Here is a 23,272-nt window from a genome sequence, read left to right on the forward strand (position 1 = left end):
TGCTTTTAGAAAAGGTTTCCTTTTAGCTTTCAAAATCCAGGTCTTGTATTTTTTATTTTTAAACCATAGTATGTATGACCACTTTCTGATTTTATTAGCTAGTCCTGAGAATTATTTCAAGGACTAAAAAATGCAGAGCCCTGGGAAGGAAGACTACCCAAATTAATCATTTAAATTTGTTATTAGATAAATTGAACTGGAATGATCTGAGAGAATTATAAATGATACCGAGGTTGGCGCATCTGAATCTGTGATTATTTTCTTAGGCTAGATTCCTAACTGTGGGATTAAGGAGTCAAAGGGTAGAACAATTTGTAAAGCCACCGCCACTGCCAAATTGCTTTCCAGTAAGGTTGCTCTCATTTAAACACCAGCAATGCCATTCATTCTTTCCTTGGTGATTTTCCAATCTGTTTCTTATTAGTCTGGGATTACTTTTTCTTTTCTTTCTTTCTTTCTTTTTTTTTTTTTTGGAGGATGCCTGATCCTGTATTACAATTTCTGTCTGGATTCCAGAAACTCATTTCTGTGCAGGCAGGAAGATGTTCACCTCTCTTCCTTCAGGAGAATGCATCACAACTCGGGCTGCGCCCATGTGTCCTGTCTTTGCTCGTACCCAAGTGTGTACTCACATATCTGCCCGGCCCACAGGGTGTGAGCAGTATTGCTGCCGTCTGTAAGCCCGGCGCAATGCTCTCTCTTGTCCCCGGAGATGACCGGCGATAGGCTAGAGGTTTTCCTTTCTTCTCATTTTTTCTTTTAAGTAATCCTATCAGGTTCATGATGAATAGAAAGTCCTGTGAGATCGTGGCTTTACACGGCGCATCCTTTGGAGGTTTCGGTGGGACTGGAGCACTCGTCTCTCTTGTTGGGGTGGGGAAGGGGGGGAGGTGGGAAATGAGCAGTGGCCATTCCGGGCTGCTGACCAGATGCCGTTTTGAACCGAAGTCAGAAAGAACAAAGGAGACTGGCTCTAACTAGCACCAGCTTGGCCACATGGTGGATGTTAGGGAACTGGGTTTAACTGGTACCATCTTGTCTTCCTGGTTGAAAGCAGGAAGTTCCGCCGCCAGGGGTGGTGGGCATGCCTGAAGTCCGAGAGGCAGGGGAGGGGACGGTGGTAGGTTACTGGACCTGTCAGTCCTGTGCTTTGAACTCACCAGACTCTGGAGCTTCCTGCAAGCCTGGCCCTATGTAGGCCGAGATGCTGCCTCTTTGTTTCCTGTTGGTGTCCCAACTCTCCACTGGAGTTGATCTGGTGTGCTGCTGTTGTTTTTCTATTCTTTCTTCTCCATTCTCATGGTTCAGTGGTCCGACAGTGTTAAGTGTATGCGAGGGGCCGCAGGTCTTTGGGATAGGAGTCCACCTGCAGCGGCCGGCTCTCCGATAAAGACTCCCAATTCCGCCTCTCACCATGCGGCGTCTCGCTCACTCTGGTGAGTGAGTCCCGTGCCACACCAGCAACGTGCTGGGGACGTCATCCACAGCTCTGGCTTCTTCGGCGTGCGATTCGGGGGGCGAGGTGCATGCGTGGCTCACATCTTGTAGAAGGGCGAGGGCAGCGCCGTTGTGTCTCACAGAATGCAGCCGTGAGTTCTGGGATCTGGGGTGACCGTGCCCACCGCCCCAGCCTCAGATACCTTGCAGGCCACCGTCCCCCACCGCCACCTCCGCACGCGCTCCTCTGTCCTCCGGGACAGAATTCTCCCTCCCCTTACCTGAATGGCTCCAGTTTCTCCTTCAGGGCTCAGATCTAGAGTCCATCTCCTCTGGGAACTTTTCCCTGGTGAGTGCTGCCATCTTGGCCCAGCTACACTAGCTCATTCCTCCACCCTTCCTGTTCTGATAGAGCGAGCGCCTGCCCCGGACATCATTCATGTCGGCCTGTGCCTGGCCAGCGTGGCTCACAGGCTGCCCTCCGCCAGTGTTCCAGAAAACCCCAGGGCCCAGCGCGTCTGCCTGGGTTCTACGATTCTGTACCGTCGTCCTGCGTTTGTGTGGCACCCCAGGCGATTTCACTGACAACCCCTGACCGTGGCAAAACCTCGGCTGACAGTGGGTGGGCCGGCCTCTCGTGTGTCACCCTGTTTACATAAAGGAAATACAGGCGGTTAGCCGACTTAGGGACCGGAGACTTGTGGGGGGGAGGGGAGAGCTCAGTGTCCATCTTCATCTTTAAACGAAGGAGCTGATCTCCAAGTGTCTTCAGGAAGTCTGTAAAAGCACGGCTACCCCTCTGGTAACAAATCGCAGCTATTGCGTTGACCTTGCCTGCAGCGTACATTCAGAAATGAAAAGGCTTGGAGAGGCTGCAGAGGAGAGGGGAGAGGGGAGGAAAGGAGAGGGGAGGGGAGGGGAGGGGAGGGGAGAGGAGGAGGGCTCTCAGTCACCACCCACCCACTTCAAGGCAGGAAAGGCCAGCGCCAGGGGCAGGGAAATGCAGCCGGTGAGTGAAGCCACTCAACTCCCATTACACACGGGCTCTGTGGAATCTGTTTCCTGGCCCAGAGAAGTACAATGCAATCGCTCCTGAGTGCTGAGCAGCAAATATAGACCTGTACCTTCCCTCTGAGCTACTGTTACTTCTGAAGCCCCGGGGAGAATAGAAGATCCGTGATAGCCATGGGATCTAGTTGTTGCACAGGAAGAGAGTCTCTGGGGAGGCCTGCCTTCTGTTCCCAATCCTACCCACGCTCCTCGGCTGCCCACGGCCACCGCCGGCCCGTCCGTCCGTCCTTCCACTCGGAAGAGAGAGCGTGGAGCCCATGGACACTCAATACCACGCAAACAGCGAATGCTCATCGAGACTCGAGGTTGCCTGGCGTGGTCCCTCACCTGAGAATTTGCTCATTTCTGAAAAACAGGAGCCCCTCGGGCCAATCAACCCCATGTTGAAGCTGTAATTAAACGGAGAACACACTGCAAAGCAGCCATTGAAGGAGCAGCTAAGGAGGCGGTGCTGCGGAGCTCTGTGGTTCTGGAAAGCTGTAGAAGATGTTCCCCTTTAGGAGGGAGAGTCTCGGGTTTAAGGAGAGCAGGTGTCGCGTCCCAGCTTCGGAGATCACAAATGGAAAAAAAAAAAAAACAACAACGTGGTAATAGGAACTACATGAGGAGTAAGTTTCCAGTTCTGCACTGCTCACCTGGTTTGTTTTATGCGGGGTCTCAATGCGTCTCTTTAAGCAGAAAGGGTTACCGTGGATTCAAAAGCCTCTTTCTTTCCCAGAGGCTGTAAGGAGACCCACAGAGTGCTTTACACAGCTTCAATGCTAGTTGATCATGCTTAAGTAGGAGAAACAATCAAAGGGCCACAACCTCCCAGAACATTCCTCCAGCCCAGAAGGAAGATCTTTGTCATTTATCCCCGTTCCCACCCCAGCGGCCCCGCCCTTCATCACGCTAGGCCCCCTCCGGAGAGGCCTCCCCTACCCCAGCCCGCAGGGAGCGTCAATAAAATCCTGCTTGTGCTGTGGAGCTTGGAAGAGCTGGGATCTGAGACGGCGCAGATAGCTCGCACCTGTCATCCTAGCTCCCCAGGTTCAAAGCCAGCCTGGGCAGGAAAGCCTGTGAGACTCTGATTTCCAATGAACTACCAGAAAGCCAGAAGTGGCGCTGTGGCTTAAAGTGGTTGAGTGCTAGCCTTGAGCAAAACAATAAAGGATAGGGCCCAGGCTCTGAGTTCAAATCTCAGTACTGGCACATACACAAAAAAGAAGAAAAAGGAAGGAGGGAGGGAGGGAAAGAAGGAAGCAAGGGAAGGAAGGGAGGGAGGAAGGAAAGGAAGGAAGGAAGGATTTGCTGAGTAGCACCTAATTGACAAAAAATACTGGTCCTGCAGCTGTCCAGTTTTTAAGTATAAATGAGTGAGCCTGGAGAGCATGAAGTGCCAAGGGGCTAAATGTGTGCTCTGCGCACACACACACACACACACACACACCACACTCAAGCCTACACCCTCACATCCACAGTACCATCATTACCACCGCCAAACTACTCCAAAGAACCCATCTCTACCCGACCCCTGACACACACACAGCTGGGGTTCTGCCAGAGTACACCCTCTGCTCTGTGAGGAGCCTACGGGAGCCAGGGGTCCCCCTTCTTGGGACAGTGCCCCCCATACACACACCCGTTCACAAGCGCTGGGTGAATCGCCACCAGCCCCGGCCCCGCGACCCCCCCCCCCCCCCCCCCGGGCTGGCCCTGTTCTGACATCCTGCTGTCTATGCACGCGGGGCTTCGTCCGATTGTCCACTGAAGCAACGCTGTCTGGAGACAGGGGTGTCATGCATTGTTGTGTCCCAGCCTGGCCTTGCCGTCCACGTCTCAGGCTCCCTGGAGGGCAGAAAGACAGTAAAAAAACGAAAGATCCACTGAGTCACTACCGAAAGAGGAGAGGGCGTGCTCACCACCCCCACCTGCCCCCCCCCCCCCCCCCCGAGTCACTACCGAAAGAGGAGAGGGCGTGCTCACCACCCCCACCTGCCCACCCCCTCCATCATTCTCTAGTGACCAGAAGAGAGAGCGCAGCCATTTAACCTAGAGAGTCCGCGTGTCCCCACGCACCGGGCGCTCTGCGCCCTAGCCTGGCTCTTGATTGAAATCACTGCACCAAGGCTCTGAGGAGCTGTTTTTCTTCCCCGAGCAGAATAGACTCTTCTGGTAGGTAATCTCTTTTCTTCGTCTCCACTGTGGGTTTGGTGACTGAGAACAGGGGAACGGCTCTCCCCGCCCCCCCAAGATCCTGACCCAAAGTCTCCCCTGTGGACTGTGGACGGAGTGGGGAGGGGGGTGGGACTTGACCCACTTTCCTGCCTGTTGAGCTGCCTGGGGCCTCAGATGTTCTTCTGGAATCTTCCAGCTGTTTTCTGGGCTAAAGTCTTAAGATCTTTCGCTCGACTCAGTCTCCCCCCCCCCGCCCCCCCAGGCCTCAAAGGCAACAGTCTGCAGGATGGAGAATGTGACTCCTCCCAATCCCGGGCAGGAGGTGACCCTGTGAGGCCGGGCCGGGGAGAGGGAGCCCCAGGCTCCTTCTGGACCTGAGACAGGACGTCTCCTGAGGCCAGCATGCTAGTGCCTCTGTGTAATCCCGGCTGCTCAGGAGGTAGGCTAGGAGGGGGCCGGCCGGCCCCCAGCCCAGGAAAAGTTAGGTGTGAGAGCCCTTCCTGAAACACTAAGGGAAGGACTGGGGGGCGGGGGGGGGGCTCATGGGGTAAAGTTTATGCTGACAACCAAAATATGAATATATATATAAAGCAAAATATGAAAAATATAAACAGCAAAGTATTTGTTAAAAAGGGAGAGGGGGAGAAGGGGAAATCTTGGGGCACCTGAAACCAAACGGGGCTCAGGGCCACAGACCAGGGCGTGTGTGGCTCCGTCGGCCAAGGGCGCTGGGTGAACGTTGGGGAGAAGGGTTCTTGAGGGACCAGGGGCGCTGGAAAGCAGCAGGGGGGACCTGAGGAGATGGGGGGGTCTCCCCCTCCCCAGGAGCGGGGTGGCAGCCCTGGGGGCGCAGTTCTGTAGGGAGGGACACCTGACTCTGGTGGATTATGGAAGGGAGATGACATGGGGGGGGAGGGGGAGGTAGGCCGGGGCGGGAGGCGGCGGGAGAGGCCCGAGGATCAGCAGATTCTGGGCAGACAAGGAGGGGGCAGGATGCTCCATTCATCCCGGGCCCTCACACCAGACGGGGTCAGCGAGGAGACACCGTCCTCGTGGGCAAACACTGGGAAGGAAAATTACAGGATGTCCTTGCCTGAGTCCTTCAGCCCCGAGCGCCTCCCGGAGACACCGGCCCGGCCCACCCCGGCCGACGTGGCTATGTGAGGATGACCTAGAAGGCTCTTTTCTCTGTTGTTTTCTCTTTTTTTTGGGGGGGGGTATTGGAGTTGGAATCCAGGGCCCGGCGCTTGCTTGGCACACACCTCACAACTTGAGCCAGGTCAGCTGCCCCTTTGGCTTTAGTTTTTAGATAAGGTCTTGTATTTTGATTTTATTTTCCTGGGGCAAGCCTCCAGCCATAATCCCCCCACCTCCTCCTCCTGATGAGCTGGGATTGCACTCAGGGTCCACCACCCAGCCCTTGAGAAGACTTCCCCCCCCCGCCCTTTCTGCCTTTTTTTTCCCCCTAGTCGTGGGGCTTGAACTCTGGGCCTGGGCGCTGTCCCTCAGCTCTTCAGCTCCAGGCGAGCGCTCTACCACAGAGCCACCTTCCCAGCCCCTCTTATTTTTTCTTTTTAAACATTGTCCATCGCTAGATATTTTCAAAGCGGTTACTCTAGGTAGGAAATAGAAATAGCACAACTCAGCACCCAGTACCTGTCTGGAATGGCTCAGTCCATTGGCCGCCAGAGGTGCGTGCACAAGTCACGGTATCCTCCACTCCGCGATCATTCACAGTGGGGGTCACCCTGAAAAGGGCATGGGGACTTTGGGCCCACGATGTTACATCGATTCAGGGTAATGCGATGTGCATGGGGACATGGTTACCGTTGCAGTGTACCCATTTCAAAGATGGGGCAAACAAAGTCCTGAGGGATGGAGGAAGAGCAAGAGCGACCACGCTTGTCGGAGGAGAGCGGCCCAGACCAAGCTGCTGCTCATCGGACCCCTCGGGACACACAGAGGAAGCGGGAAGTCACCCGCCAGAAAATTCCACCAGGCAATGATGTGGAGCAAGCAACATAAACCAGCTGCCCTCTGACTGCCATTTCCAGTCCAGCTGGCCCGGTCTCTGTGTTCCAGGCATGACCTGCCGGGGCTCGAAGGGTTAAGAGCCATCCTGCTTTTTATATGATCCGGTCTCGGTTAATCCGGCAAATGCTATAAATCAAGGGGCAGCGTGGAACGGGACACTAAATGTCTCGGACGTTATTATAAAAAGAGAAATTGGATAATTTCTACTCATTTCTATCCGAAAATGAAAAACCGCCCAGGGTAATGAATCTCTCTGATCTATTGAAATGCCTCGTGGTTACCAAGTACTTTTCCATCAAAGAGATGAGCAGAGCCAACACGCGCGACAGAAATTATCCACGACCGTATTTCTCAAATAAGAGTAAATAAATCTCCAAGCTGTTCGGGTATAACCACGCCAGCACCCCCTTAAGAAAAAAAGAAAGACCACCAAGTCGGGGGAAGAAGTTCTTGTTGGCTTCGCCCCTTTGAGGAAAAGAAATCTTGGCAGCTGTGGATAAAAGAGGAAATATCCAGACCCGAGACGTTGCTCCCTGCCCTTCAAGTATGAAATGCCAGGTGCGGTGTTATGTCTGCCGTCCCGTCCATGATTTCTGGAGCTCTGGTGCTCCATAATAAAGGTGGAACCCTCAGCCCTCACCGCCGGTAGGAGAGATAATGCCTTCCTCTGCTCAAGGTCCTGTGTAAGCTGTCCCAACTCCTCCATCTTCGTGCAAACACAGGAGAAGTGTGAGTGGATCATTATTAGCGTTTGTTGACTCCCTTAATGCAGAATGCCCTTGGGGAGAAGATTCTAGAATCAGTCTAAAGCATCTGAAAGCAGCTTAGTTTTCCTGGCAATGCCAGTGGTATGAATAGTTGCAACGCTGTGACACAGTACCGTTTCTCACACTCAGGGGCCGTGAAATGACAGTAATTGTCTTGTACTCAGAAGTGCTACACGAGTTACGTAAGTCTCCCTGTGTGTCATCACTCTTTAGCCTGCGCAGAGGAAGGCCCGGAACCTTCCTCCGGAATCTCGCCGTTCTCTTTGTCAGCGGGTCTGAGGAAGTTGCTCTCTGACATTGAGCATTGTTTGTGCAGATGGATCGTTTTTATGGGTTGGGCCTTGCTTTCTCGGCACCGTTGGACTGTGTAGAAAAGAGTAGACTGTCATCCCTGCAAACAGGGACTCTGGGGCCTGGGTTCGAATCCAGCTCAGTCCCCCCTTGTAGATTGGATAGCCGTGGCTCCATCACTGCAGCCCCTGGGCGCTTCCCTGATCAGAAGGTCCTTGCTAGGGTCAGGTGAGCTCACATGTTGTCTGTGTACACAGAACTGGAGGGAGTACTTAGTACCCAGAAAAGCTAACACTGAGTATAAGTTTACCCAGTGATGAACAGGAGTCAAAGAGAGAGAGCAGAGGAAAGAGAACAGAGAAGCAATGAACCGACCAGGGTATGGGTTCAGAGGGAAGCTGGCCAGTTCCTGTTAGAAAGCTGCCTCGTCCTTGGAAATTTCCAGTGGCTATGTGAGAGGTCAAGCCAGTCCCCGAGGAGACCGAACACCGCAAGGCGGCTGCAGACAACCTTTTTCAGCAGTTCATCTCCTTAAGTCTAACGTCTTCTTGGCTACCACCTGTGCCAATAAGAGCCGGTAAACAGCTAATGACATTATAACATGGGTTTTTTTTTAATTGGTAATTATAATAAAAGAAGCAACAACCCCACGATCATCTGCCAATCCGTACATCTGTGAAGTTTAAATGGGAAAATTGTCTCTTGTCTCAGCAAGGATGTAATTGATTCTTGGGTACTTAAGGGTATAATGCCAGTGGCTGCCTGCCTCTGTCTTCCTTCAAAGAGCTGACACCATTATGTCACTGATATAAATGGAATCCTGAAGGTACATCAGAAATTCTCTGTCTTTTGAGAGGGAAAGGGGGAGGGAAAAAAAAGCCATTGTGCGCTTGAGTTTGTAAGAGGTCATGGTAGAGTGGGTTGAGCCTTTGGAGCAAGGTTGGTCCCAGCTGGAGGATTCACCCTTTTCTATAGAGTGAGGGGGGGTGGGGGGAACCCTTATTTTTTTCCAACTCTGCCTTGGTCATTGTGAACCACACACAATGTTTTAAAGGAACACTTTTAAGAGGCTGTCAGAGGAGAGTGTGGAGGCTTTGTCAGAAGCCATCTGCTCTGGAGTCAACCGAAGCTACCTGGAAAAGAACTCAGAGTTCTTGAGACTGAACTTGGAGAGTGGAAATGAACTGAGGGCGGGGGGGGGCGGGGGGAAGAAAGAAAAAACTTTGCATCAAAAGATGACTTGCAGAAAAAGACTCACCTTACTCCCTAACCCCAAATGGCTCTTAATTATTCTAGCCGCTAGTAAAGAACTCAGGGTAGAAGAGGAGCAGGTTCAGAGAACCTGCCTTTAAATGCGCTCTACATTTCCCTTCCAACCAGATGATTGCTCCAAGTATCCTCTAAAATTTCCCATCTTTAACTGAATTAGACACTCTGGAGAGTGGATCCACGTAAAGCCTTTGTAATTAAACCATATCTGCATATTTATACGAGTGTCTTAACACAATATTTTTGACCTGATGTAATGATTATGTATCTTCCGAGATATTTAACTCAAACCAAGCCTCTTTTGGGTCTCAAATGTATATCAAAACTTAATTTATATCTGCAGATGATAAGCATACCCATGTTATTGTAAACCACCTCTGTCTGTAAAATCTACAGCTTGTAACTGAATTACCTGGTTCTAAATTGGGCAGACAGAAATACACCAGACTCTCCATCTGGGCACATGCCCTGAGGGGAAAGTAGATCGTGAAATGATGTATAATAAATACAATAAAGAGCATTCTGCATTTGCTAGAGCACTCAAGATGTTAGGTCCCATGTGAGGTTCGTTCATTTAAATCCAGAAGGGCCTTGTGTGGGTGCTATTTTATGCCTGTTATGTAGCCCAGGAAAGGACGGCAGACACTGTAGGCCTAAATTCACAAGTCTATGGAAAAGCTGGATGTGAGCCCAGAGCCTGTGATCTGAATCTGTGGTTTCAGTCTGAGCCTCTACACATTCAGCACTCACCTATGTTTCTTTCTCGTGTAAAGAGAAAAATAATAATCACTTTTGGTTTTGGCCAGTTCTGGGACTTCAACTCTGTCTGGGCCTGGGCACCATCCCTGAGTTCCTTTTGTTCAACACTGGTGCTCGACCACCTGAGCCACAGCTCCACTTCCAGCTTGTTCTGTGATTGGCTGGAGATAAGCGTCTCACAGACTTTCTCCTGCCCGCGCTGGCTTCAGACCGTGATCCTCAGATCCGAGCCTCCTGAGTAGCCAGGATGACAGGTGTAAGCCACCGGCGCCCACCAACATCACCTTTTTATTTTTAAAAAACTATCAAACTTCTAAAGGATTGCAGGTTTAGCAACACCAAGTCTACTTTTTTTCCCCTGAATCACGGAAAATTGTTTGAGTGATATCCCGTACCGTGGTATATAATCTCCACACCTCTCTTGGATTACCACAACAGGGGCCCCAAAATCATTTGAGTTTCCCCAGTTCACTCAACAGCGGGATTTTAATCCTAAGGCTGTAGGTTTTTAATCCAGGAGCTGTAGCTCCAAGTACCAGGTTGGTCCGGCTTCTTATATCTCCATGATCCCCATTAATGAGGATAATTCTTCAGCTTTCCACTAAATTCTGCCACGTTTATGCTTTCAAAGGTGACAAGCCATCTTGCCAGCCCTTGGCCAGGCGCCTCCTGTGGGCGTGTCTGACATTTCCTTATGACATCGAGAACACTGCACAAAGGATGCCAGTTCCCTTGCAGGCTACAGAATGACCTTAATATGGGGTCTTCACTTTGCTAGAAAGTTCCTCTCTTTTAGCCTGCCTGCCTCCTCATCAGGATTTTGTATGTAGGGGCGTATGCTTTGAAACTATGTAAGTACCCCACTTCTCATCAACTTTCAAGTCATTCCTTTTATCAACACACACTTGTGGCTTTCCATTTTATCTAATGGGTTATGATATGTAGCAACGGTTATGCCATTATTTATTTTGGTATTCAGACTCTCTCCCTCTCAGCCATCCAAGAATATACCCTGTCTTCCACCCTCTGTTCCCCCAACCCCCCCCCGCCAACTTCCCAGCCAACCTCCTCTGCTCCTTTTTATTTTGTCAGTTGTGGGTCTTGAACTCTGGGCCTGGGCGCTGTCCCTCAGCTCTTCAGCTCAAGGCTAGTGCTCTACCACTTGAGCCACAGCGCCACTTCCAGTTTTCTGGTGGTTCATTGGAGATAAGAGTCATACGGACTTTCCTGCCCAGGCTGGCTTTGAACTGTGATCCTCAGATCTCTGCCTCCTGAGTAGCTAGGATGACAGGCGTGAGCCACCGGCGCCCCGCTCATCTGCTCCACTTTTGACATGTGGTCAGCCCTTTAGAGCACTTCGGCTAATTAGAGCAATAAAGTGTTTCAGGCTCGATCGGTCCCTTCCCCTGTCCAGCCTTGGAATCAACTGATCCTGGATCCCCGCTTCAGGGTGTGGCTCATGACAGCTTCAAAGCCAGCTGTGTGTGTGTGTGTGTGTGTGTGCACGCGCATGTGAGCATGTACACACCTGCATCCTTTGTTGCACTGTGCCTGCCGCTGTCTCTGAGCCGTGGGAAGGCCAGGACACCGCAGTGTGGACGATTCAGGCCGAGGCATCTTTTCTCCCTCTATCCCAGAACAGGGCAGGATCTCCACAGACACGCTGGCCACGTGGGAGGCTGGGGGCCTTGGTAATCCCGGTTCTTAGTGATCCAGAAAACTGGGCAGGAGGAGGAGGAGGATGGAGGAGGCGGCGTTAGCACTATATTCTCGGGAAGTGAGGATTGAGGAGTGACAGAAATGGCCGGGTTTCTTTTCAAAGCTGCATGAGAGAGGCTTAGCTATGTCATTTGTGGACCCTCGGGAAAGGCTGCGTGGGTTGAACCCCAGCACTGGGAGTTGCTGTGTGGCTTCAGGAAAGCTTTGAGCTCTCTGTGGCTTCTCTGACCAGTGGGACTGTCATGAGCATGCACCAGTGAGCCGCGGTGTCTGTGATTGTGATTGTCATTTGTATGTGGTCCTGGGGCTTGAACTCAGGGCCTGGGTGCTGTCCCTTGAGCTTTTTTTGGCTCAAGGCTAGCGCTCTACCCCTTGAGCCACAGCTCTACGTACAGCTTTTGGGTAGTTTGTTGGAGATAAGAGTCTCATGGACTTTCCTGCCGGGGCTGGCTTTGAACTGCGATCTTCAGATCTCAGCCTCCTGAGTAGCTGGGATGACGGGCGTGAGCCGCCCGGCGCTCAGCCAGGATCATCGGTGTTTTGTGCCGTTTCAGCTTCAATGTCACCTCGAGTGTTTGTGGCTTTGCCAATACCGTACCGAAAGCCACATCAACTACGCAAATGTGTTCTTTGTTCAAAGCGGTCTACACATGAAATTACCATAAGCCGGTCATTTACACGCATGGGTCTCCAGGGAAAGGGACGGGGAAATGAAAACAGGGCTGCCACCCAGATCTTTCCTCTGTTGTGAATGTCACGCGTGGCCAGAAGAATCAGCCCAGTGGTTGGGCCCCGGAGCAGCCGCTGCCAGCCAGGAGGTGCCCCCGAAAGCCGCCCGTGCCCCTCCCCCGGGGCCGCGGGGTTCACGCGATCGAGCCTGTTTTCACTGGACATTCACGGACTCGAGGCTCCAGTCGGCCCTTGGCATGGCTCGCGTCCTTCGGAAAGGGGCGCCGAGGTCCCCGCTGCCCTTCCAGCCACTCTGGGAATTGTCAAGAAAGAGCCAAGACCGTAAGAGGTGGTGATAGCTCCTGACCTCACACCACGACAACGAGACAAGAAAACAAAGATGCACACAGGGGAGAGCGTCCTCCCCCAGTCCCCCTGAAGGGACAGGGAACCCCAACGTCATGTTCAGAAGTGATCCTGGGCCGGGGCCAAGCCTCCTTCCCTCTTGGGGGGCAAGATGGAGCCCCTGAACCCCACGGCAGCGCTGGGGGATGGAGAGAGAGCAAGGCTCCGGAGTCTGGGGCGAGGACGGGGCCTGGTGTGGAGATCCGAGCCTCACCAGGGGTTCAGCTCAAGGACTGTGTGTTGGGAAAATGGAGGAGAAACGGGAAAAGAATAGGCCGGACGCAATCGTCCACAGGCGGGGACTGTCTACTGAGGAACGGGAAGAGGTACAGCCCTTCCCCTGGGTTTGGGGGTCGTGTGGGAGAGTGAATTGGGGATCAGGCTTCTCTGGGGTCCAAGCAAGGAGGCAGAGGCGCGTGGAAAAGCCGCCAGTTCACGGCTGGGCTCGGGCGGATTGCCCAGCGTCCCGTCGGACAAGTTCGCACACACCGGGGCTTTGCCCTGGCGTCTGTGTGGGCCCGGGACAGCAGCGTGGGGGTCGGTCCGTCACTGTGGACAGTGGGGAGACACCAAGGCGGGTGGGAACCAGAGCATGGCTCCGGGCGGTCGCGCACCTGCCCCGCGAGCCCTGGAGGTCCAACCAACACAAAGACGGCCTGGAATCCAGTGTCCTGTCAAGGAAGAGCCTCGAGGCCTGAGCATCTCAGTCTCATCGCTTGAGTCATGAAAGCGAGGGTAGACGCAGATTCCAGAAGAACCTGCCGACCGACCGCAGGGGAAGAGCCTGACTTGTCGCCAGAGCGGAAGTTATGACTTTCTTAGATCCCTGAAGGAGCCCATCTGGGCGATCTGAAGAGGTAGAGCAAACTCCGACTCACCACGCATCCCCGCCGGCCTCACGAGGGCTTTTGGAACAAATCATCTCGGTGCAGGATCACTCTGCTAAGAAAGGGTTTGATCAGCACCTCAGAAGAACAGTGGCTTGCCCTCTCCCACGCCGGCTGCTCCCAGATCCCCTCCTCCCAGCTCTGCCTGATGCAGAACACCCCAACAAGGCCCAGCCAGGGGCAACCATGCCGCGAGCACACACACAAAAATGAAGAGGTAATGAAAAATCAATGAAGACTCTGTTACCAGAGGGAGAAGGAGCAGGCTGACCGCCAGCACCGGCAGCTTCATTTACAGTAGGACCGAGGGAAAGAGAGAGGGAGAGAAAGAGAGAGAGCGAGAGGGAAAGAGAGAGGGAGAGAGGGGAAGAGAGAGAGAGAGAACATTAATAAAAGCAATTAAAACAAGGATATAATTGGGACACCGAGAAGGTTCTCTGGGATGAAAAGTGATTATTTCTCCATTTTAAAAATTCAACAGACAACAGTAAGAAAAAAGAACGCTCACTCCTGAGACTAGAATTCACGTTCCCGAGGTTGAGTGAAAGAAATCAGACAGAGAGAGGTCCCATGTGGAAAAAGAAAAAAGAAAAAAAAATTAGAAGATAAATCCAGACGGCCAGCTGTATCGGCAATGGAGAGTAACAGCTGCATGGAAAGTGATAAGCAAAAATAAAAGAAAAAAAATATGCCTTAAGCTGAGAAATGCTGAGATGGTCAGATTACAAGGCCTACCAAGCCTTTGACGGGGTGAATGCAAGGAAAAGCAATACTTTAGACACGCTATGGTGAAAGTCCATATTTCAGAGAAAGAGAGTGTATGCTAGTCAGCTCTGGGTCACTATACCAACACCCGAGAATATCAGACAGTAAACAGGGTTATTCTGGCTCCCAATTATAGAAATGTCAGTCTGTGACTCTCGGCCCCCTTACTTCGGGCCCATGGTGGTGTATCGTGGTGGAGGAGTGTGTGGCAGAGCAAAAAATTAAGAGATAAAAGGGATCCACAATCCCTTAAAGTCACCCCCCCCAATGACCCAAAGCCCTCCAATTAGACCACACCTCTAACGGTTTCCAACTCCTCCAATACCAGGCCCCAGGAGACACTTTATAGTCATGAATTGCTCTTAGAATCGCCAACTCATCTTCCGAAATAATTAACTCTAGGAAAATCCTGAGCACCCACAGAAAGGAAGAAGGATTCTTAATAGAGATTTCAGATTCTAAATTCCTGTCGATCTCCAACCTACTCATCTGAAAGAATGGAAGAGTAATAGTGATGACCAGCTTCTAGTGATAACCTGGGATTGTATCGACCCTCGGCAGTAATTACAAAAAATCCTAGTCACTTGCACATGAAGTAACATCCTTCTAAGTTATTCTTTTTATTTTTACAACAAGGATGTTGTGACGCAAAGTGGTAGAGCGCTGGCCTTGAGCACAAAAGCTCAGGGACAGTGCTCAGGCCCTGAGTTCAAGCCCCATGACCAACAGAAGAAGAAAAAAAAAACTTCAGGGCTGGGAAGACAAGGTAGTAGAATACAAGAGCAGAAAAAGACCATTTTTCTGCCTCAGGTTCAAAGGTGGGAGACATCACTACAGAAGAAAGAGCTGGGATCCAACAGCTCTTTCCGGAAGTGAGAACAGGAAGTTGAAGGAAGCCAACAAGGAGGAGGAGGCTGGAGCTTGGGTGAGCAGACAGGAAGTAGCTCTGCGAGGGATCCAAAGCAGAGGAGAAAGAATACCTTTGCCAGGGAAGATGTGTTGGCGTTCGAGTGCTGTAGCAAAATGCCTCAACTCATTCATTTCTGGAGGGGGAGGTTTCTTTGGGTGCCCTGGTTCGAGGTGTTGCTCCGTGGTCCCTTGGCCTGCGTGCTTTAGGTGTGTGCGCCCAACAAGGCTGGTGACTGCGTCATCACTAGCCTGCGGTGCTAGACAGAGTCTCCAGGCACCAAATAAGGCAGAGTGTGCGTGCTTTGTATATATGCCAGTCCCAGAAATGCACACCCTAACAACCACAGCGCAAGAGGGACCAGGGTCCTGGGAGATTAAGACCGGGAGGAGGGAACAAGGCCAGCGATTCCTTCCTCCTCCTTACTCCATCCAAATGCCCTACTTAGAAAACGAGCGATCTCCTCGAGAGATTCGCCCCCGAAGTGTTTAAACACAGCCTGCTTTGGAGCTCAATGGCTATCAAACACAACCTTAGTTCTGTTTATGTTTTCTTCATCCTCTTTCTCCTTCTGTCCCGGAAGCCCACGATTCCAGCAACCCATAGATCCTGGACATCCAAGGAATTACGTTATGCGTCAAGATGTGTTACTCTCCTAATAGCTCTTTAAAACAAAGCCGGTAACAAAACGGCCTGGCTTACAGCTGTGTTCCTGTGTGGCTTAAAGAAAAGAACCAGGCAGGGAATATTCTAGAATGAATTTATTTCTCCTGCGTCTCTGCTTGTATGACCTGCATCTTTTTCCCTTCGGTGGAAAGGCTAGGTTCGGCCACGTGTGATCTTTGCCAGGTGTCCTTATTCTTGGTAAGAGCTGAACAGTGGCAGACACGGGCACCTTGCATCCATACCGGAATCCAAGTATTTATTCTGACAAGAATGAGTACACCGTGACAGCGTGAGAAGCACTCTGCTTCAGTTGACCGTGAAATGGGGGGAACTCGCGGGCCGTGGGGAAGAGTGAGGCGTGCCCTTGAACAGAGCTGTGTCTGTGTACGCGTGGGAAATGTGGATTCCTGTCTGTGGCAGAGACTCTAGGAGGTCCCATCCGCCATCTGTTGTGGTGGATAGCGGGGCTGTGGGCGGACATCTTCCCTGATCGCTCCCATGCTTAGAGTTCGGGATTTATGTTACACTGGGGGGGGGGGCACTGGTTTAATCTCAGCATTGAGCGCCATGTATGATCGCCTAGCTCTTCTTGGAGAGGGTTGTGACAATTCCTTCTGCCCTTCGTTTCCCCAGTTATGTAAAGTATGCCTTCCTGCCGCGCCAGGAGGTAGCTAAGTTTATTCACCACCTTGTTCCCCCGATAATAAAGCCCAGAAGAACGGGAGAAGTCTCCCCGAGGTTCTCTGTGTCCGTCCTTTGGCAGCGCTGCGGGCTGCATCAGAATTGACAGCACAACCATTCTCCTCGAGGAGAAGCAAGAAGTGATCAGATGCCTTGTATTGGGGGGGGAGGGGGGAACCTAAGCTCTCCACAGTACTTGCCATTTGGAAGACCCCAACATGGGGCTCTGGTTTTCACTCATGGTTAAGGAAGCACAGCACAGCGTCTCTCTCACTGGAAAGGGATGTCACCCTCCCTGAATGAAATCCACTTCTCTTCCACCCGTGCATAAATACCACTCAGCTCATTTCCCTGGCTGTATGCTGAGCACACACACGCATATACGCCTGGACTGCGATCCCTCTATCTGTATTATTTTTAGCAAGACCTCCTTGTCTATTATTTATGCATAATGCCGCCACGTGCCCTGCTTCACCAAAGTATAAATAACGAAGGAGGAAGAAGAAAGCATTTATTGAGCGCCGACTGTTTTCCCAGTGGATATGCTGATGGTTTATCTCCTACAACGCCAGCTCTGCAGAGCCTGCTCGATCATCCTGACTTACCTGTGCAGAGACTTGGGTTCCTAGGAGCTTGGGGAGTTTTTGCTTGTTTTTGTTTTGGGAAGGGGGTGGTCGGGGTGTTGGGTGTTCTCCCTTTTTTTTTCCCAGTCCATCTCATGCAGCTAAAAGGCACAAGGCCAACATTTAAACCAAAGCCATCCTGACCCCCAAAGCCATCCAAGGCCCCGTGGACAAGGCTTCAAGGACAAAGCCCTGTATGTAGACTATGAGGTTGTACCGCAACGAACTCTTTAAACATGAAAAGTGTGTGCTTATTATTAACCCCACCGTACCAAGAAACATAGTCACCATCTACTCCCGACAACCAACATATTTTTAAGATACATATGGGGGGGGGGGCTGGGAAGGTGGCTCAGTGGTAGAGTGCTCGCCTTGTATGCATGAAGCCCTGGGTATGATTCCTCAGTACCACATACACAGAAAAGGCCAGAAGTGGCGCCATGGTTCAAGTGGTAGAGCGCTAGCCTTGAGCAAAAGAAACTCAGGGACAGAGCCCAGGCCCTGAGTTCAAGCCCCAGGACTGGCAAAAGAAAAAGAAAAAAAAAGATATGTATGGGGTATGTTACAAATAACTTTCAGAAGAATAGGGGAAAAGCAATCTCATTCAAAATCTCCGTGAAGATATAAACACAGCAGGCGTGATTTTTGTTATGTTTTCCTGGGATGAAAAGAGAAATTGGCAGAGAGACAGATCTGTCTGAAATGGACAGTATCCTCCGAGTACAATCAGCGGCTAATCCATTGTCAGGAACCTGGAACGTCTTCATTTCATACATTCTCAGTCTGTATTTCAAGTGCTCCGCGGAGAGATTTCAGTCCTTCTTCAGGCACTTATGCAATCATCATGCAAAAAGACCTGAGTAATTCTGGGGCAATTTTTTGATTAGTCATAACTTGGTGGGAGGAAAAAAGGACTACAAAACACTTCCCGTTTTTTAAATTTACAAACTGCAGTTAGAATCATAAGCCCATTAAATTGTTTAATTTTCTCCCAGCCGTCTTCTTTGGAACGTTTGTGTACAGATACCATTCCACTGATGCACTTACAAATTGTATCAAACAACCAGGATGAACACATGAGGAATAATGACAGGATAATGGATCTATCCTTCAGAAATGGAATGGTCCTTTATAAAATGTTGCCCATCAGGACTTCCCTGCTGAAATCCCAACTCGATGAGCCTGTCACATTTCATGTCTGCTTTTAGAATGACCCTGTTCACTTGTATTCTTGGCTTTAAGAACTCACCTAGAGTGTGTCATCTGACAGGGAATGATGTAAGATGGCACTAATATAATCAGACCATAGACTTCTGTCTCCACGTTTGCTTTCTCGTCCAATCATCACGGTGAAGATAGATTCCTCTTTTTGTTTTATTTTGCAAATTCTACTCTTTTCCCCATAATGGGTGAGAGATGAAAAATTCTGAACATTTCCCATTGTTTTCAAGGAAACATAAACCTAGACTACACACGTTGTATTTCCTTTATGGCTTTTGACATGTGACAGAGTTCTTCAAGGAACACAAGAAAACGAAGCAGAAGGCTTGTAAATGAGGAGGAGAGGAAGAGGAGGAGGAGGAAGGGGAGGAGGAGGAAGCGGGGAACTCGTTTCGACGTTCTGTCTAGGTTTTGTTTTGGTAGTCATCTGGTTCTTTGCATCATGGAGTCAGGATGTGTGAGATGTGTTGCAATGTGTCTTAGAATCAGTGGGGTTCCAGAAGAATTGGCAGTACTGTGTTTGTGTGTGTTTCCTGGAAAAACAGAAAGTAATAGCCCGCCTTATCATTCATGTCACGTGGAGCTTGGTTGGTGAAGTTCCTCTCAACCCTTCAGAGACCTATTGGGTTTTCTAATTCTCCCATAAAACCTGCAGGGCGACCATGGTATCGGTGACGAGTCTTCAATCTGTGGTCCATGAACGAATGAGGAAAGGGGAGGGGGAGGGGGGGACAGGGAAGGGAAGAGGAGAGAGAGTCCATGTCTTCAGACTGATTTTGACTTCTAGGATGGGGATGTGATTTTGACTTTTAGGATGGTGTCAGCAAAAATAACAGCCCGTATGTGAGGGCCCTGTAAGCTGTCCCCGCGAGTTTCCGGAAGGATCGGCTGCGAGGGGGAAAGAAAACAAACCCTGAATGTGGCATTCGCCAGAAGCGTCCACTTCAGTCTCATGATTTCATTTCCTGCCGCCCTGATGCTAACCCTTGCGGTGGCCTCGCTCCTCCTCGCTCCACCTCGCTCCTGAGGGCTGAGGGCTGGGTGTGAGACTCGCTTTCACAGCTGGGGTTACCGCTCCCTCCCCTTCCACTCAGAAGCAGCGTCTCCCCCACAGCATTTTTCATGAATTCCCCGCTCACTTTCCTGTTGTTTTTTTTTTTTAAACCACTGATTCTAAAACCAAAGCACATTTTTTCCCCCAATAGGAGTCTAGCATGAAGCATGAATTCCTGAACTTCCCAGAATATGTGTGTTTGGCTTTCAGCAGTCACGCACGCCAGCCGGCACCGTGGCCCTGTGGTTAATCACTGTGGGTCTGGCCGGGGAAACAACCTTATTTTTCTAGTGATTTACTTTAATCCCTCCCAGCAAGAAACTACAATTATTTTCTTCTCTTTGGATGAGTCATACAGAAGCAGCTTCCCAAACTTAGCCAACTTGCCTTTTAAAATTAAGGTAGTTGCGTGCACTTTTAGCCAAAAGCACAGTTATGCATTATTAAGACTATTTCTGACTTTAGTCTTTGGGGACTAGGGAAGAAACTTATTTTTAGAAGTAACTATATATGTGATACGTGTAAATAGATATATTACAAATATCAGTACCGGTTATTAATATCATCTGGTCTTAGAAAATGTTAACCACCCCAAAGGAAAATAAGATTTCAATGGTTAGTTGGAGAGGTTATAGATTGTAGTCTACTCCCAGCTGTGGGCTTAAGTCATGTTTGGGCAACCATTATTTATCCCCCAACTATTTTAATTTCAATTTTAGTGATTTATTATGCCGGCGAAGCAATCTTCTGTGGCTGTTTTGTGTTGTTTTAAGTCCCCGTGGCAAATTGCTCCCCCCACCCCCACCCCGTGCAAGATGCTCACGACACATAGCCAAAAGCTATAGATCTACTAATGCAAAATTATGACAGAGCCTGGTTGCAAATGCTTTTTAATGTAGCTCATTGAAGAGGACACTTCATACCTCTCTTTGTTTCATGACTAACATACATGCTGTCAATCACTTCACACCCTCTCCCCGGACTCCCAGGCTTCCCGGGGCACCTTCGCTACCTCTCTCCCCGCTCTCAGCCATGTCTGATCCAGTCCTTTTCCCCTTGTGTGAATAAAGTCCAAACTCGACCCTTCTCTGTCCTTGCCCGTTAAGATCTAATGTGCAGTAGGAAATGGTGAGCTTTGACCCAGCATTAACAGCCGGCTGAGGTCATGGCTGGGGTGGTGGCAGCTGCCTCGAGAAGTATTTGCTAACGGTGCACCCGCTCCATGCCCCCCGCCTGCCGGGGCCCGTGCTGGGGGGTTAGAACTCATTCCCCACTCGGACTTCTTCCCCTCTGCGCATCCTCTAGAGCGTGGTTCTCGGTGGCGTTCTGTGTGGACAGAGAGGGAAAGGGCAGCGCTGGTATCACCACGTGATTCTCTCTTTGACTCTCAGATAACCGCCGTCGTGGGCAGCTTTTAGGCTCTTCCCCCCACACCCCCCCCCCCGGCCCAGGTCCCTGACATCTGGGATTTGTGACTCAGCTCCATTTGGTTTCATTCCAACATGCAAGGCTCGCTCTTAAAACTACTTCGTATTCAGGAATACAGTGTCTCTTCTTCCCCGCCCCCTGCCACACACACACACACATACAACGTGCTCCAGCTGACATTGAGAAACTCCCTGCCTGACAACTCGCTAGGATTTAAGCAAGCCCATCCACTTGGAGCTGGGCATTTGGTTCTGATAAATCCCTGGCTCTGGGTACCCGGAAGGAAGGCTCGGAGGAGAGAGGCCCGATGCTGGATGAGCTATTACATCTGTCTTTCTCCCCGCAAAGAATGGCAGTGAGCTTGAGGCATATAGGTCAAGTGAAATGAGTCTGCAGATCAATTCTCAACCCGGCGCCTCGCTGATCTTCTCCGTGGCCTGAGATCCGTCTGCATCCCTGCCGAAAGATCCGCTCCAAACTCGGGGGAAGGTTTGCCAAACACAAAGCACAGGATGTATCTGTGTCTGACACTTCATTTTCGAAGGGCATCGTGTGTGGAGCCTGCTGCTTGTCGATTCCCCAAATGCATCCCTACACTGTCAGACTTGTACAAACCCTAGCATGTGTTTTACCCGTGCAAGAAGCCACCAGCCTAGCTCGGCCTCTGTCCCAGCTTCGGTAGTCTCCAGGAGAAACACGCGCGCGCGCGCACACACACACACACGAGACTTGGGTGCCTGGAAACGGGAATGTCAAGTGACCCCCGTGTCACATGACCGCGCCCATCTAGCCATTTGCAGATCAGAGCGTGGCCACGCATTTTCCTAAGTAAAACACTCAAAAAGCCTTCCTATGGTTGGCCTGGGGTTATTTCCCAGTGTCCTCTGCACCGGCTCTGCCTCCCTCAGTGTGAATGATTCTCCCAGGCTCGCCACCTGCCATGGGCCAACTTTTTTGTGTGTGTTGGTTTTGGTTTCTGTTCTTTAACTTCTATGGTTTTGCGCATGTTGGGCCCAGAGGTAAAGCTCTCTCCCCAGCACCCAGCCCTTCTGGGAAATGTTACCCACCCCCACCCCCCTCACAGGTCTCCCTGGTTGGACTCTTGGCGTGTTGCGTGTGCCAGTTCTGTAGTTCCACACCGGTCTCATTTATAGACAATCCACTCTTGGTTTTAACCTGTATTCGTGCGGATCGCTTGATTGAGCGTACACCCACCCCTCCATAGAGTAAGAATACCCACGGCTACCTCTGAATGCCCTCCTGGTGGTGTTTCCTGCGCTTGATAAGCCATAGCTCATCTCGACCTGTGCCTTGTCCCCGTCGAAGGCTGGAGAACACTGAAATGGAGACAGGTTAAGTGAGTTTGTCTCCAAGCCACCGACACCACAGGTGACAGAGGGGAGACTCTGAGCCCGCGCACACGCCCACGGCCCCTGACACGCGCGTGCATGCACCCTCTCACCCCGTCACCTTGAAGTGACCGCAGGCGCTTTACTTCCTTTGCTTGGGCTCTTCCAACACAAATTCAGACGGCTTGAATTATTCATTAGACGGGGTTACTTCGGGTCACAAGCTTCCCGGGACGGGGAGGCGCATGATGCCCGATCTGGCGACCGGACAGACCACAGGGCCCGAGCTGAGATTCGGGGCTGGGGTGCTGTGCCCGAGAATGGAGGTTGAATAGAAGCGAGGTGCTTTGTGGCACACGGACGGGTTTTGCTCTGAGAAGGGAGCTGGGCCTCCACGCAGGGTGGCTGAGCTCACCAAACCCCACACGGGCCCAGGAGGTATTTTAGGGGAAAGATATTTGGGAACAATGATTAAAACGTGGTCTGCTGGGGCTGGGAAGGTGGCTCAGGGGTAGAGCGCTCGCCTCGCATGCATGAGGCCCCAGGTTCGATTCCTCAGCACCCCATGAACAGAAAAAGCCAGAAGTGGCGCTGTGGCTCAAGGGGTAGAGTGCTCGCCTTGAGCTGAAGAGCTGAGGGACAGCGCCCAGGCCCAGAGTTCAGGCCCCACGAATGACAAAAAAAAAAAGTGATATGCTTTATTTTTTTTCTTGATTTTAAGATGCGTCGTGTACTTGCCAGCTTTCCAGTGTATAGAATTCTTTTATCATCCGTCTTCTCTTATTCCCAGTCTCACAGGTGTACTTTTATAATATATTTTCTCAAAGAGACCTGCCGCTCCTCCCCCCCAAAAAAAAAAATTATATTCGCAGCCTGGAGCTCCCCAGAGTCATGGGACCCCTGGACAAAACTCTGACTTTCTCTGTCTCAAAGAACTCTGCTCCAGCCTCGGCCCCACAATTCTGGGAGCGTGCGCTGGGCGTCTCCTGTAGGATACTAAATAACCTCCCTCCAGGCCCCTGTTTCAGGGTCGGTGGGGGTCTGCTTCCTGATGGTCCCTGCTCCAGTCTCGGGCACCCCGCTCTCGCTGGGGTGCCCAGGGATGCGGAGCTG

The 23,272-nt window shown here is 51.1% G+C and overlaps 1 protein-coding gene across 1 annotated transcript in view; it reads left to right on the plus strand.

Annotated features, from left to right (window-relative positions):
* Positions 1-23,272, plus strand: part of Slc9a9 (solute carrier family 9, subfamily A (NHE9, cation proton antiporter 9), member 9) — a 228,786-nt gene that overhangs the window by 197,928 nt on the left and 7,586 nt on the right. The gene's annotated exons all lie outside the window — the stretch shown is intronic.

This window comes from Dipodomys ordii, unplaced genomic scaffold (assembly GCF_000151885.1).
Source record: "Dipodomys ordii isolate 6190 unplaced genomic scaffold, Dord_2.0 Scaffold124, whole genome shotgun sequence".
In the NCBI taxonomy this organism is placed as follows: Eukaryota; Metazoa; Chordata; class Mammalia; order Rodentia; family Heteromyidae; genus Dipodomys; species Dipodomys ordii.